Source organism: Chrysochloris asiatica, unplaced genomic scaffold (assembly GCF_000296735.1).
Source record: "Chrysochloris asiatica unplaced genomic scaffold, ChrAsi1.0 scaffold00213, whole genome shotgun sequence".
In the NCBI taxonomy this organism is placed as follows: Eukaryota; Metazoa; Chordata; class Mammalia; order Afrosoricida; family Chrysochloridae; genus Chrysochloris; species Chrysochloris asiatica.
In genome coordinates, this window is record NW_006408731.1 from 4,584,487 (window position 1) to 4,599,486 (window position 15,000).

The 15,000-nt window shown below is 43.5% G+C and overlaps 1 protein-coding gene across 1 annotated transcript in view; it reads right to left on the reverse strand.

The window, feature by feature from the left end:
- LRRC16A (leucine rich repeat containing 16A) overlaps nucleotides 1-15,000 on the reverse strand; it is a 441,803-nt gene that overhangs the window by 409,407 nt on the left and 17,396 nt on the right. The gene's annotated exons all lie outside the window — the stretch shown is intronic.

Sequence of the window (15,000 nt, forward strand, 5' to 3'; positions counted from 1 at the left end):
AACAGCTGGTAGTTTTGAACTGCTGACCTTTATGTTAGAAGTCCAACTCTTAACCATTACATTACCAAAAAGTTTACGTGATTTGCTTTAGTTTGATATGCACTTTGAGGTGATCTAGAATTGATCCTACAGTATCTCTGCAGTATGCCTGTACTCAGTAAGAATGGAATAGATTATAATATTTAAAGGTAGCTTTGATGTTGCTGTTGCTAGTGCTGTAAAGTCAGAACTCCACAATTTACCTGAATAAAAAAATCTAATGTCATCTTTGGGAAACCAAAAAAAAACAGACAACAAAAAAGCTTCATGTATGAGTATATGAGGCTTCAAAAAATTCATGGACTCCTAATGTGGTGCTGTACAATTAGCACTGAACTACTAACCACAAGGTTGATGTTTCAAACCCACCAGCTGCTCCTCCTTAAACTCTATGTTAGGTGGCTGTGGGTCTGAACTGACTTGACAACACTTAACCAGTAACCAAGGATTTCCTAATTCGATTTTATCTTGAAAGTAATAGTGTTGTTAAGTGCCGTCAAGTTGATTCCGACCCATAGTGTACTCAACCCTAAAACATGTAACCAATCCATACATAAGACATGCATAAGCATAAAAGATTTACATCCTCGAAAACTCCATGGGGCCAATTCTACTTTGTCCTTAATTGTCAATATGAGTTGGAACTGACTTGATGGCCATGGGTTTTCTGGTGGTTATCTAACAAATCTGTTTGACATGAAAAATGAATCCCAGAATCTTAAGAGTCGAATCAACCATTTATGTACTTGAGTTGTCTCTACAACATCCCAGTGAAAGATCAAACAATCTATATCTAAACTTACCCAATCATGTGCACATTCTATTGGATAGCTCTGAGTTTTGGGAAGATTTTTCTCAGTTTCAAAGAATCTTCATTCTCTTATAGCTCTTATCCATTATCCCCAAAGTTCAGAACCAATAATAATAAATTTCTCAGTTCTGCCCTGCTCCATCCTGAGCCCAATGTTACAGCCACTGTGTCAACCCAGCTCATTAAGGATCTTCTGCCCTTTTGTACTGACCAAACATGATGTTCTTCTCCAGAGACTGGTCCCTATTGATAACATGTCCAAATTATGTGAGATGAAATCTGTCCATCCTCACTTATGAAGAGTTTTCGGTTGTTCTTCCAAGACACATTTGTTCAGTCGGTCTTTTGGCAGCCCATGGCATATTCAATATTATTTGTCAACACCATGATTCAAATGTTATCAGTTCTTCTGCAGTCTTTCTTACTCATTGTCCAGCTTTTCCATTCATCTGAGGCCACTAACAACATCATGACTTGGGTCAGGTACACACCTTGACTCTACTCTCAGCCATTGCCTGCCTCCTTTAATACACAATTCCTTCACACACAGTTGGTGATCAATAATTTAATCAAAAGCTTCAATAATTTTCCTAGTGAAAGGTTGCACAGACATGTCGATTTATTTTGTTTACAACAACCAAATGCAGCGCATGTGTAGCCACCACCCACGAGCCAGCCAGTGGAGGTTTGCTTGTTGCTACGATGGAATCCTGGTATGGCATTGTGAGATAAAGCACTGGACTTCACGGTTGGTTTGAACCGCAAGATCAGTGGTTCAAACCCACTTGCCACTCCTTGGAAATCCTATGCAGGTTAACTATGAATCAGAACTGACTTGATGGCACTTAACGGACAGGTTTTAGTAAAGCTTGCAGTCTAAAACAAACTCAGAAGAAATAGCTCTCTACTTCCAAAAATCAGCTAATGAAGACCCTATGGATCACAATTATCCAATCTGTAACTGACCTTGGGATTGGCGCCAGGTGGAGGGGGGTGGGGCTTTTGTTGTCTTGTGCATGAGTCAATGGTTTAACAATTTGCAACATACATCTGAAGTAGGTATGACAATAGTCCACAGGCATACAGAAATCTTTACAGCCTTGTTTCCTTCATGTAAAAGGAAACACAGAAACAATCTGTCTACTTAGTTCCTTCCGTGATTTATGAAATGCTAATTGGTACTTCAAGAAATTTGCAATGTGTGTTAAGAACGTTAGTTACTAAGAACAGAAATAGAGAAGTTTGGGAAATGCAGAGTCATAGTCCTTCAGCACAGAGCATTTTGCTCCCAGTACATCTTGGGAGCAGGCAGGAAGCTGTTACTTCCAATTTGGAAAAATAGACGTAGTTCGAACACAAGGTTTCTGGTTTGTACACTAAGAAGAAGGGTGGTGGCGGTGATGGCTGTGTGCCATGGAGTCGGTTCTGACTCATAGTGGTACAAGCAATTAAGCATTTGACAATTACCTAAAAGGTTACAGGTTCAGACTCACCCTGAGAAGACTTCAACACCCTATGGCGCAGTTCTACTCTGCACACAGAAGGCCCCATCAGTCAGACTCGACCAACAGTGAACACTAACACCAAACTCACTGCGGGTAACAGACAGCCTCATCTTTCTCCCTTGGAGGGGTTGGTGGATTTGAGATGTTGACCTTGGAGTCAGCAGTTCAGTCTTATCCTACAGTGCCACCAGGTGAACCAATAGGAAATGAGATGCTTTCTTGGTTTTCCCCAACACTTTAGACACAATGTTAGGGTGACAGTTTTGCTTGTTCAATAATAAAATTGAAATCACACATTATACATTTTATCCACAAGAGACACGAGCTGTCATCTCTGGAAGCCTAAGGGATTGAGTCTCTTCTATGCATCTGGCACAAACAACTCTCACAATGGAAAAGAAGACTACATTATTCTTTCAAGCAAAGGAGTGGCCAGTCAGTCACCAGCTGGAAGTTGGAAGTACGTCCAATTTCTCTTCCATGTAAATGATGTAATCAACCCCTCAACAAACAAGAAATAAATCCTTTCCAAAACGAACTGCAGAACCAGAAACTAGAGACGTGGCTTACTTGCTCAATAATATACTCTCCCGAGACCGTGACACCATCTTTCTCCTTGGCATACTGTAGTCTCCTGGCTTAGTAACAGTATACCATGAGCAAAAGGGTTCAGATGAACTAGTCAGGAAACTTAACAGCTTGCCTTCTTTTTAAAAAATTATTGTAGAAAATATATGTGGGGGGTGGGGTGGGTGGAGCATCAAAAAGTTCATAGGATAATTCCATAATCTTTTAGTTCCATTTTTCCATGAATTTATTTGAAGTCCCCCTGTATATAGCAAAAGAATCTCTGTTAGTGTAGCAGGTTGCAACTTGGGCTGCTAACTTCAAGGTTAGTAGTTCGAAACAACCAGCCTTTCTGCAGGAGAAAGATGAGGCTTTCTGCTCCTATGAAGAATCACAGCCTCGGAAACTTTAAGCAGGGTCGCTATAAATTGGAAGAGACTCCACGGCACTTCGCACCACCACCCCATAGAGCAAAAATTTGCCACTTAAACGGTGTTTACATGTACAGTTCAGTGACATTAATCCCCTTCACCATGTTGTGCAAATATCCCCACCACTCATTTTCACATTTTGTCTTCACACTTCACACTTAATGCACCCTCAGTAAATCCACCCTCAGTCATCACTAATACACTTTCTTAGCTGCACTAATGGTTCTGATCAAAGCAGAATCCAGTTCCTGTGTGGCTGTTACAATTGTAGCTGGCTCTTCTCTGCCTCCCTTCCCCCTACACCACTACTATTTATTGATCCCTTCTCCTGCCCAAAGCTACACTAAAGACAAGCAACGTCAGAGAAGGTTGCTGAGTAAAGAGCCCCCTGAGAAAACTAGCTTGAACTTGAGATCTGTAGTCCAGGCTTGGCTCATTTACTAGACAAAGACATTCTGTACAGACCACGAACTGAGCAGCATGAGGAATAGAATTCCTCGATACCAAATTCAAAAAAATAAAGGACTGTGTCCTGGACTTTTGAGTGGTTCACAATCTTCTCCAGGATACTTGTCTGAGAATAGGAATACTGTTTATGTTCTTATAGCTGGCTCCCAAATCTTTTAAGCTCTTCTTTAAGCAAGCACTGGCCCACATTTCTGGAATCTATTTATCCTAACAAAGAGTCTTGGTTTTGTGTTGGTTGCTAACCACAGGTCTGCAATTTAAATCCATCAGTCACTCCATGGCAGAAAGAGGTGGCCTTCTGCTCCTGTAAAGATTCATAGCCTTAGAAACTCTACATAGGGTCACTATCAGTAAGCATCAACTTGACATTAGTAGGTTTGGGTTATTGGCCTTAAAGAACTCAACAAAGCTTTGAACAATGGTTTACTGGTCAGAAAGACGAGGAATCCAAGACTATGGCTCTTTGTTACCCTCAGACCTGAACTGAAACTCACCCTTGGGGTTCAATCTCCAACCAAGTGGTCCACAAGTATATGGGGGGGGGGCAACACCACGAGTGATGTATGCACACCATGGAATGGTCAACCACCCAAGATCAAAAGAGCAGCATTTACCCATGGACAAAATTCAGAAGGGTTGGGAAAGAAGGTTGAATGGAAAGAAGATCAGAGGGAGGAAGTGGGGATTACAATCATTGAACTGAAATTAAGCATTGTACAATTTGTTGAATGTCAAACTGATTATCTACTCTGTAAACCTTCATTCAATTCACAAATTTAAAATAAGTTTTAACTTGAACTTTTCCATAAATAAAGGTATATGCAAACAAACAAAGCTTTGAACAATAATGTAACTTTTCTCTCTCATTCCCCTCTAAATTGATTGGTGTGGAAGAAATCTAGTAGATCTGTTACACAAAGGTACTTGCATTCCTTTCCTGGTATTAATGGGAGAGAAATCGAGGAAAAGATGATTAGATGGATAAGGGGGTTACTTAAATGTCCGTGGGTGGTACAAATGGTTAGTGGGCTCTGCTGCTAACTAAGAGAAAGTTCCATTCCAGCCACAGGTTACCTCAGAAGGAAGACCAGGCAATCAACTGGAGAAACATCAGTCTCCAACATTCCCATGGAGCACATTCTATTCTAACGCACATGGGAACACCATGCATCAGAATATACTTAACAGCAACTGATTTCATTTTTAACAAACAAGGGTAAGACCAATGCCAAGATTTCAAACCAGAGAGAAAGAATTTCTTTAGGCCCACAGAATTTTCTGAAAATTATTCACAAGGCTGATTTCAGCACTCTACCATCTGTATTTCTAGTTTTTGTTCAAACTAATTCTGAGCACCTCCTTTAAAAGAGATGGTCCTGAGTGCCTATAAGAGAAAGTGTTAAGGGAAATGTTACAGGAGTCAAAGCAATAGAGCCCTGGAAGAATGTGGTGAATTGGCCTGTCTCTTCTGATCTAAGGAAGTGAACCAAGTGCTGAGGTTTTCTGAACTATGCTCTATACAGGTTTCCTTTTGGGAGAGGAGCTGAAATTACAGTTCCGCTCTACCCTCCTTTTCCTTTAATGCAGATTCTTGGGTGGTATAAATAGTTAAGCACTCACTACTAGTCAAAGGAGCTCTGGTAGCGTAGTGATTACGAATTGGGCTGCGAACCTTAAGGTCAGCGGTTCGAAACTACCAGCCACTCGGCGGGAGAAAGATGAGGCTTTCCACTCCCATAAAGATTTACACCCTCGGAAACCCTGTACAGGGTCGCTATGGGTCGAAACAGACTCAATGGCAATTAACAACAACAACTAGTCAAAAGGTTGATAGTTTGAACATACCAAGCAAGAGGTGCCCTAGAAGATATCCCTGGAGACCCACTTCTGAATGATCCCAGCCTAGAAGGCAGACTACACAGCAGTTCTACTCTGCACACATGGGGTCCCATCAGTCAGAATCTATCTCTGGCTGTGGCAACTAACAACCCCACCAAATTCAACTAACTAGCTGATCAGGGTCTCCTGTGGAGAGTTTTGTTGTTTGTTTGTTTTTTAAAGAGAGACTGGGGAGTGACATTGATAGCCCTGCCCCGCTTCTGACTCAAACTCAAAAGGCACAGGGGATTGTTAAGCACAGCCAACACTGACCATCGGAAAGGAAGAAGCATGTCATGAATGACACCTCCCTGCAGAGACCACTTGGTTTCGTAGCTGCATCTTAGTTGGGTTCTCCCAAGTGACAAGGAGATTGCCTTAATGAATAATGAGCTAATATCAGATACCTTGCGAAGTAAGCAAGATCGGAATCCCTACCAGTAGCTGGCCAGTTGGGCCTCTCAGGGGAACTAAAAACTATTACACTTAGATTCAAGTCCATCTATGGAAATCATCTGTCAAAAGCAGTGGACTGTCACCTCTGTTTCTACTGTTCTTGCCACAACTGGCTCATTAACAACCACCTTAGCCCTGGTGGCTGTGAGTTAGACATTGGGTTGATCATCAACCACAAGGTCAGCATTTCAAACCCACCAGCCACTGTGCAGGAGCGAGAGGAGGCAGTCTGCTCCTGTAAAGAGTCTCCGGAACCCTATCCAGGGTCCTTACGAGTCGAACAGTGCCTCAGAGGCAGTGGGTTTGGTTTGTTTTTTGCTTCTCCATGGCTTCTGCTTATGCAGATTCTTTAATGTCTCATGAAGCTACCGGATGCTGCAAATGGTTAATGGACTTGTTCACCATGACTGTATCAGGTTAGAGGTATGAGTTCATCCAGAGATACTTTGAAAGAAAAGCCTAACCATCTACTTATGAAAATCAACCAATTGAAAACCCCACTAGAGCAGTTCTACTCTGATAAACACAGGCTCCCCATGAGTTGGAGACAACACCCAGTGTGTCCTGCTGTTTTCTTCTATCTCTTACTGGGTCTCTGTGTCTCACTCAAATTCTCAGAAGAATCTCTTAAGAACTAGAAAGAATCCAATAAAGCAGAACAGTATATGCAAACTGTTGATTCGCCTATAGGTGCTCACCTTAGGAGCCAGGCACATTTGCCTTAAATTCAATTTACTGTGGCCAAGATGTGGCATCTCATGTACCAAGTACATGATGCCGACACAAGGAAACCTCCAAAAGGGAGCTGTGGACATGGCGGACTCTCTCAGAAAAGAGCAGGATGAACAGCAGAAACCCTGCAGAACCCATCTATTGCTATTGTTAAGTGCCGTCGAGTTGGTTCCGACTCATAGCGACCCTGTATAGGGTTTCCGAGGGGCGGCTTGTGTTTTGAGCTGCTGACCTTGTGGTTAGCAGTCCAGTGATTATCCTATAGCACCACACCAGGACTCCATGCTATAAATGTTGTTAAGTGCCATCGAGTCAGTTCTTAGCAGCCCTGTATAGGGTTTCCCAGGCAACAGCTGGTGAGTTTGAACCACTGGCCTTGCGGTTCAAACTCACACTGCAACTTCAGTGCATTAACACGCAGCACCACAGATCATGGTTATTTCTAAGTCTGGGGATTGCACATGGTTAAGCACTCAACTGCTAACCAACTAAGAGGTACCTCGTAGGAAGCGTCTGGCAGTCTGCTTTCAAAAGATTACAGTCTTGAAAACCTTCTGAAGAACTCTACGTTTGGGAGGGAGTCACCATTGAATCTGAATCAAAGCCATTAAGAGCCAGTTTTTCTAACTGGAATTTCCCTAAGGGCTTAAATCAATGATTCTCAAACTTCAGGAATTAAAATCACCTGAAGGGCTTGTTAAACAAATTGCTTAGACATTCTGATTAAGTTGTTTGACTTTGAGGCCTGAGGACTTGAATTTTTAACAAGTTCTCTCTGAAGGTGATACTGGACTTGCTGTTCTCACCATCACACTTTGAGAACCACTGTTGTTAAGTCAACTGCCCCAGTTGGTTCCAACTCATAAGGACCCTGTAAGTAAAGGGTTTTTGAGGAACAGCTGGTGGATTTGAACTGCCAAGCTTGTGGCTCACAACCCAGGGCCTATCTTATATAGTGCCTCACCAGGATAAAGGGAACCTGGTGGCATGTGGTTTAGGCATTGGGTTGCTAATCATCACAAGATTGGTGGTTCAAACCCACACGACTTTTTGCAGGAGAAAAGTAGGGATCTCTGCTCTCATCAAGATTCAGTCTCAGGACCCTATACGGGTCATTACGAGTCAGAACTGACTCCCCAGCAATGGGTTTGGTGTTTTCTATCTAGCTAAGAGGAAGCCTTTAAAGTGTTTTTAAGAGCACAGAGATATTAGTTTTAGAACGAAGGTACAGCTGCCCCAAATCATGGTTATTTTTCACAGCCCCATATGCATGTGAAAGTTGTGGACAATGAATGAGGAAAATGGTAGAAGAACTGATGCATTTGAGTTGTGGTATTGGAAAGAATATTGAAGGTACCATGCGCTGCCAGAATAAACAGATCTGTGTTAGAAGTACAGCCAGGCAGAGAACTCCTTAAAAGAAAGGATGGCGAGACTTTATCTTTCATCCTTTCGACACATTATCAGGTGGGACCAGTCCCTGGAGAAGGACATCATGCTTGGTAAAGTGGAGGGTCAGTAAAAAAGAGTAAGACCCCCACCCAATGAGATGGAGTGCCACAGTGATAGCAGCTGTGGGCTCAAGCATAGCAATTTTGAGGATGGTACAAGAGCTCTGGTAGCGTAGTGGTTACGAATCGGCCTGCGAACAGCAAGGTGGTCAGCAGTTCGAAACTACCAGCTACTCCGCAGGAAAAAGATGAGGCTTTCTGCTTCTTTAAAGATGTACAGCCTGGGAAACCGTGCTACAGGGTCGCTATGAGTCGGAACCGGCTCCACGGCACTTCACAACACCACCACAAGACCTGGCAGTGTTTAGTTCTGCTGCCCATAGGGTTGCTGTGAGTCAGAACAGACTGGATGACACCTAACACCAGGAAGGGGAACACTGGTGGTATGGTGGTTAAGCCTTCAGTTGCTAGCCAAAAGGTGTGGCAATTTGAGCCCAGCCACTTTGCAGTCTGTTTCTGGAAGGACTGTTTCTAGAAACCCTACGAAACATTTCTACCCTGCCCTGGAGGGAGGGTTCACTATGAATTGCAATCGATTCAACAGGAACAGATTTGTTTTAAGTGTAATTAACTGAAATCCTGTTGTGACACCATAGGATAAGTACTGGACTATTAATTACAATGTTGTTGGTTCAAACCCAGCAGCTACTAATCAGAAGGCCTATGCAGGATTGCTAGGCATTGGAATCAACTCGACTGCACTTAACTTACTAGGATTTTTAAAACTAAAGAAAAACCTCTCTGAAGAAAATGGTGGAGAGTCCTGCTGTGGGACTGCAGAGTAAGCACAGCCAAGTGTGGTGCTGTAGGGTAACTGTTAACCACAAGGTTAGAGGTCCAAATCCACCAGGCACTTCTTAGAAACCGACTTGATGACACTTATCAGCAACATAAATTCCAGTACACATAGACGGTAGCTAAGTTATGTTACTAAGTGCCATCAAGTCAATTCCAACTCAAAGTGACCCTGTATAACCTTTACAAAGCTTTTCATCTTCAATAGAGCAAAAAGCTTCATTGTTCCTCTGCAGAGCAGCCAGTAGGCTCCAACTACAGACGTGGTGGTTCGCAATTCAGTGCGCTCCGTAACTGTACATTTTCAGACTTAGTTATAATTCTATTAAGTACATATGGACATGTCTGACATTTGGGGACTTACTCATCTAATCGAGTCCTGGTGTGGCACTGTGGGTTAATGTACCAGACTGCAAAGCTGTCTGAACTGCAATGCAAGGTCGGTGGTTCAAGGTCACCAGCTGCTCCTCGGAAACCCTATACAGGGTCTCTAAGGGTCAGAATGGACATGATGGCACTCAACACAACACTCATGTAAACCAAAGGAGCCCTAGTGATATAGTGGGTCAAGTTTTGGGCTGGTAACTGCTAGGTCAGTGGTTCAAACCCACCAGCTCCAGGGAAAACAACGCGACTGTTTGCTCCCATTAAGATTTTGTATCGAGAACAGTATGGAGCAGTTCTATTCTGTCCAGAGGGTCACTACGAGTCAGAATTAACCCAATGACAATGGGCTTTAGGGTTCATCTAAACCAGAGCACCTTAATTAGGGACAGCGTATCCTGAGGGGACATCGGGCCACGTGTGGAAACATTTTGGTACTCACAGGCATGTGGGATGGGGTTTAATGGCACTCAGTGGGTAGAAGCCAGGGATACTGCTGGTCTTCCTTCAGGATAGGACAGTTCCACACAACAAAGAATCTTTTGACTTAAAGCGTCAAATGATGTTGAGAAGTTTGATCTAAAAGTTGGCTAGAGGCCACCACCATGGCCTGGAGATAAAGAATTCAGCAAGCCCAGGAATCTTCTCAAGGGTAGAAGAAACAGAGCTCCATGAGCTGAAGGAGCCAAATTACAACCTCCTCCCCACCCCCCATCCATAAAACAAGAGCAATCCTAACGGAAAGCTGAGAGCAAGGCCTCTGAGTGAGACACCAACAGCAGGTAGCAAAGCCCTATGGGGCTGAACATGGGCCAGCTAAGGACTTTTTAAAAAATTTTTATTAAAGGATCTGACTTAAACGGCAACTTGGAAATGAAAAGGGGGCTTGAGTATACTGAATACATTTGGTTTTGTAGTGAAGAGGAGGTGTGAAGAGTTTGACAGGAAATGCACACTGCTGTCTTCAGATATATTTCACAAGAATGCACTTAAAGTCCCCCCCTTATAGAAAGATGTTTCACAGAAGCCATTCACCCTCTTCTGCAGAAGACTGCAAAAACTCAAAAAACCCAGCACTGTAGGTGTGGTAATGTAGGATAACCACTAACCACAAGGTTGGTGGTTCAAAGCCACTAGTCACTACTTGGAAACCCTATACAGGGTTGCTAGGAGTTGGAACCAACTGAACAGCACGTAATGACAGCAACTGCCATCGAGTCGGTTGTGAGTCAGAGTAGAACTGCCCTCCTACAAGGTTTTCAAAGACTGGAAGAATAAATGCATTACAAGTTGGAAGGATAACCACAAAGTCAGCAGTTTGACTCTACTAGCAGGCTCTGCAGGGGAGACATGAGGCTTTCTGTTTCAGTAAAAACATACAGTCTCGGAAACCCTATACATGATTGCTGAGTCAGAACCAACTGGAGTTCTGGTGCAGTGCTATACAATAAGCACTGAATTGCTTACTGTAAGGTGGGTGGTTCAAAGCCAGCCCTATACAGGGTCTCTATGAGTTTGAATTGACTTGACCACTCCTAAATCTTTACACAAGGACACTGCCACTGCCACATTTTTTCCCTTGTAGCAGCTGATGGGCTCAAACCACCAACCTTTCGGTTAGCAGCTGAGCACTTTTAACCACTACACCACCAGCATTCCTTCTGTAGGTTCTTATTGTTGTTGCGAAGTGCCATCGAAGTCAGCTCCGAGTTACAGTGACCCTCTATAGGGTTTCTGAGGTTTTAAATCTTCCCGGAAGCAGAAAGCCTCATCTTTCTCATGCCGAACAGCTGGAGAGTTTGAACCATGGCCCTTGTGGTTCACAGTCTAGTGCTTATCATATGGAGCCATCTTCTGTATACTGGCTCAAAATAGCTCTGAGCAGAGAAAACATGACAAGTCTCTTATGTAGGCCAGAAGAGATGTAAAAGTAGATGTGTTTCTTCGGGGATATTTATATAAAATATACTCAAAGAAATGTACAGTTTCTTATCAAGGCATTTAGTGTCATCTAGCCCACCAGCCTCAAAACAGTTAAGAATTACTAAAGACTTACTATGTGTCAGGTACAATTAAAAGTCATTTATGGATGTTGTCTCTTTCCATTCCACCTCATAACAACCCAATAGGGCAGAGCAGAACTGCTCCATGGGGTTTCCGAGGCTGGAAATCTTTATGGAAGATTTCCTCATCTTTCAGCTGACGGATATGAAACATAGAACTTTCAGTTAGCAGCCCAACACTTAACCCACTGGGCTCAAAATAGAGGCACAGATAACTTAAATAACTAGCCAAAGGTGTGAAACAGGTCACCAGGCCTTTCTGCCTAGTCTGTCTCAGGCTGGAAGTCCCACTGCTCTATTTAGCATCATAGTAAAATGATGACAGATGGGTGGTGAGTAGGCCTGTGGTCCATCTGGCCAGCAATCAAAGCCAAGTTTCTCTCATTGAAGGTGAGTATTCTACTACTGAAATGGCACTGCTCTCGGCCCAAGGTTGTTGTTGCTGTAGCCCATTGAGTAGACTGAGTCATAGCGACCCTATGTGACCGAATCAAACAGATTCATAGGGTTTCCTAGGCTGCAGTCTTTACAGGAACTGAGTGCCAGGACTCTTCTACAGAGCAGCTGGTGGGTTCGGACCTCCAACCTTTCAGTTATCAGCAGAACATTTAACCAAAGATGGTAGAAAAGGCACGTTAGGATTCAAATCCAGGCAGAGCAAGCTAGGAACACAGAGAAAGCTGCTAAGAGAGTGGGAGGTATAAAAGTGTCTGAAGAATCTGAAAAACAAGTCATCCCTGAATTTAAGGCTAAATATACCATAAGCATCACTATCCAGGGTATTAAAATATGGAGCCCTACTCCTGCAAATCTGCTCCTTGGAAACCCTATACATGGTCGCTATTTTGAGTTGCAATTGACTTGACGGCACTTAACAGCAACTCTGGTGAATAAGGAGCTCTGGTAGTGTAGTGGTTATGAATCGGGCTGCAAACCACAGAGTCAGCAGTTCGAAACTACCAGCTGTTCCACGGGAGAAAGATGAGGTTTTCTCCCATAAAGATTTACAGCCTTGGAAAACCTGTACAGGGTAACTATGAGTCAGAAAACTACTCCACAGCACATAACATCAGCAACAATACCATGGCTCTGTGGGACTGGACTGCTAACCACAAGGTGGTAGCTGAAACCTACCAGGCCCTCTTGGAAACCCTGTACAGGGTCACTGGGAGTCACAACCGACTCCACGGCACATAACCACCACCATCACCACTCTGGCGAATGAACGGACTCCACAGCACATAGCACCACCACCACACTGGTGAATAAAGAAACTGACTCTTTTCAGAGAGCAAAGAGCTAGACAGACTGGATATGAAACTTTCCTGCAGACAGACATCATTGCTGAAACCACTTGTTCAGATGCAAAGACAGATGCCAGTTTCATTAACGCCCAGAAGCCAGAACACACAAATGGGACAAAGCTCAGGAAATTCTAAGTGACAAGTTGCTAATAGCTTTTCCTTTGCTACAGATGTTTTGTTATCAAGTAACATTGGGCAGGAAAAAAAAAAAAAAAACCAACCTGAATCAGCACCCTTGGTTTTCTCATATCCAGGCCTTTCCACAAAGGCAGACGCTGAACAGAGAAGACTCAACGTGTTTCCCATAGAACCCACTTAACGAAAATGGAAAATGACAGAAGGTGAAAGGGTATTCAAACTTCAAATAGCTCCCAGAACTTCAATTCTCACACAACCAACTTTGGGGGATGGCTTGGGGGGGAGGGGGGGAAGACAAAGTTCTGATATGAAGCAATGGTGATTCAGTGGTAAAATGCCTGCCTTCCGAAGAGAGGCCTGGCTTCAGTCCCCACCCAACAAACTATGCACAACCACCACCTGTGTATTAGTGGAGGCCACTGTGTTGCTGTGATGCTGAATAGGTTTTGGTGGCATTTCCAGACTAACATGGATTAGGAAGAAAAGTCTGGCGATCTCCTTGTGAATATCAGCCAACAACAACAAACCTTCGGTTTACAATAGTTTGATCTACAACTGATGGTGGGGATGGTATAGGGCTGGGCAACAGTTCCTTCATTTGTGTAGGGTACCACTGAGTCAGGGGTTGGCTTGGTAGTGGCTAACAACAACAAAAAGTTCTGATATGGAATGTCAGACACCCAAAGATTTAAAAAGGAAAACATCCGTACCAATACGCTCAGTATGTAAGTCATTTTCTGCAGGCTGGCTTGATTGTTATCAGTACAAGCAGAACTTGTATTTCAGTAGACAGAGTTGGACAAAATGTTTCCCCAACCTGTAACGCTGTCCCTAAACAGAGAATTGAAACAGGCACAGAGTGATTTATAAGAAAACAAGCTGGGATGCTTCAAGTGCCAAACTCAGCTGTCCAAGATTTTAAAAGAAAGAAAGCAGGTGTTTCTCCCCAGCCCTTATGTTTCTTCTCAAGCCTGTGAGATATAATACAACCAGCAACCAACAACAACAGCAAAACTGACAAACAATTTTGGACAAACTCATTTAAGAAACTAAAAAGCCCATTTATAATACTTTACCTAAACAACCTGGGAGGAGTCCTGGTGTGGCACTGTGGGCTAATGCATCAGACTGCAAAGCTGTTTGAACTGCAAGGTCGGTGGTTCAAGCTCACCAGCTGCTCCTTGGAAACCCAATACAGGGTCGCTGTGGGTCAGAATCGACTTGATGGCACTTAAACCACCTGGGCAGTCTCTGGATGGCCCAACTGTTAACACACCTGAACAAGTTAAGAGTTTCAAGTCCAGAGGTGCCTCCAACCAAAGGCCAGACAATATACTTCCGGAAACAGCAGCCATTGAAAACCCAAAGGTGTACAGTTTTGACTGATATACATGGGATCACTGTGACTCTGAATGTACTCAAGAGAAACTGATTGCCAGCACCCTGTACTTAGTATTTCAACTTGGCATCCATCAGGAAGAGTCCTTCTGTGCCCCCTAGGGCCAGGAAGTCAGAAATCAAAGAGCAGAGCTACTATATTTGAAGACCTCTGCAAAGCTTCTGAAACCTCAGTAACTTTTCCACCTCTGCCTTTATGTTTCTGCCTTTGTTCCACGAAGTGACAAGTATAATCCTTGAAATGGCAGCAGTCCTATATGTGTGTTTTCTAAGTCAGCTGATGGGGGAGTTCTACCTCCCCCTACCTACACACATCACAGGAGCTTTGAAAAGAAAAGAGAATACGCAGGCAGAATCCTTGAGGGTCTCAGGAGGGAGACCATTAGCAAACAGGCCAAAGAGGCCGATCATCATCAACACCTGGGCTTCCCCCCCCCACCACCACCACCACCACAAGGCAGAGGAGGACAGGGCCAAGGTTAGGAAAAGATAAGTTGAGATCAGAAAGATTACTCGACAG